Here is a 2,237-nt window from a genome sequence, read left to right as displayed (position 1 = left end):
CAAATCTTTGCTGCCACCCCTCCACCACCCATAAGACCAACCCCTGCCCTTGATGGCTACTTACTATAATAACACTCAAATTCTGCCCCAGAATTGCATCCTTTGAGCTTCAAAATTACAGGCTGTAGAAAACTCAGACCATGAACCTCAGTTCCTGCACCCACCCCTCCTCCTACCCAGAATCTTGCAGGCCACCCAGTTGGAGAGTTTCTTCTTCCTAGCCTCTGCAGCCTGACTCTGGCTGCTGAAATGCTGCCATGGTGGCTGAGGCCCAGGCTCTGATTCCTTTCCTTTGCTTCCTTTGTGTCTAGCTCTGTTTTTGGTTTTGTTTTTGAGATACCGTCTCCCTGTAGCCCAAGCCGGCCTAGAACTCACTACGTAGATCAGGCTGCCCTTGATCTCACAAAGATGTGACTGCTTCTACCTCCTGAGTGCTGGGATTAAAGGCAAGCACCACCATGCCTGGCCTATCAGTATCTCTTTTATCTTCTTTATAGAATACATTTTCAGGGGCTAGAGTGATGGATCAGTGATTAAGAGCACTGACTGCTCTTCCAGAAGACCCCAAGGTTCAGTTCCCAGCATCCACAGGGGCCTAACAGCCATCAGTAACTCCAGTTCCAGAGGATCCGACGCCCTCTTCTGGCCTCTGTGGCCACTGTACGCATGTGGTGCATTTACATATACTCATAAAAACATAATAAATCAGAATACATTTCCCCCTACATTGTGCCACCCAGATCCAAGACTTTGCTTATGTTGTTTCTCCATGTCCTGCTTCCATTGATGGACTCTTTCCTTCAAGACTGAACTGTCCCTCCAGGGACTTTTTCCTGGCCCATCCAACACTTCACCTCCAGTTCATAATCTCCCTTCCATTCTAACTTCTAGTCCTGAATACCTCTCCATTCTAACACTTGACACACTAATCCAATCATTTCACATTCTGTGCCCACTAGACAGGGACTCCCCATGGCCAGCACCACCCACACGGTGCTGAAAGGACTAGTTCCAGGATACATATATCAGTGATACTTTTAGCTGGGTGTGGTGACAACTCCTATAAACTCAGCATTTGGGAGGCCTAATCAGAAGTATTGCTAAAGCGTGGAGGTCAGCCTACACTATAATGTGAAACCCTGGTACACACACACACACACACACACACACACACACACACACACACACAAAGGCCAGCACCGCGTCATGCACAGGGGGTTATGCACACACCCCCTTGTATAACACACACACACACACACACACACACACACACACACACAAAGGCCAGGTGTGGTGACCCATGCCCAGCACTGGGAAGGAAGAAGAGGCAGGGAGATCTCTGTGAGATAGCGGGCAGCCTGGTATACATAAGTTCCAGGCCAGCAGGGGCTATAGGGAGACCCTGTCTCAAAAATACCAAAAAGAAAAAAAAGGGGGGGGAGTGCATGTCTGTAATCTCAGCTCTTGGGCATTGGAGACAGAAGGATCAGGAATTCAAGATCATCCTCAGCTATAGTTTGAGGCCAATGACCTACATGGGTCACTGTCTCAAAAAAACTAAGAAGGAAAGAAAAAGCTAGCAACTTACTCAGGTAGAGTGCTTGCCTAGGATGCACAAACCCCGGGGTTCTAGCCCCAGCCCCGCATAAACCAGGCTTACTACAGTGGAGCATGCGTAAAATCCCACCACCTGGGAGGTGAAGGTAGAAGCTACAGAAGACTGTTTCTCAAGACAAAACGCCTGTAATTCTAGCACTCATGAGGCTGAGACAAGAATGCCACGGGTTTGAGACCAGCCTGGACCACAGTGTGAGACCCTGCCTCAAACATACACAACACGAACGTATACAATGAAGTGTCACTTTTTGGAACTAGCATTTACATGGCAAAACTTCAAAAGCAATTTGGGGAGCGAGGGCCCATCCCTAGGCCCCGGATTCTCCTAGCCAAAAAGCTGCTCTTTTCTTGCGGATCTCGGATCTCCCTATGTGCATTCTAGCCCTGCTCAGGTTCTTTTCGCACACCGGAATCCGGCCGCGGAGCACCCACCACCGCTGATCTGAATTGTCTTCAGTAGGCTGTGGCGCGCCCCCTGACGGCCGAGCCCGGCGCTGCAGCAGTGGCGTGCTGCTCCCCCTGACGGCGGTGCCACGCTCTGCAGTGGCCTCGCGCCCTGCCCCGCCCCGGCCTCGTCGGGCCCAGCCGGGGGAGGGGTCGCGGCAGTGGCTGCGGCTGCG

This window comes from Nannospalax galili, unplaced genomic scaffold, assembly GCF_000622305.1.
Source record: "Nannospalax galili isolate Female #2095 unplaced genomic scaffold, S.galili_v1.0 scaffold899, whole genome shotgun sequence".
Taxonomy (NCBI): Eukaryota; Metazoa; Chordata; class Mammalia; order Rodentia; family Spalacidae; genus Nannospalax; species Nannospalax galili.
Note: the sequence above shows the minus strand (reverse complement) of the source record.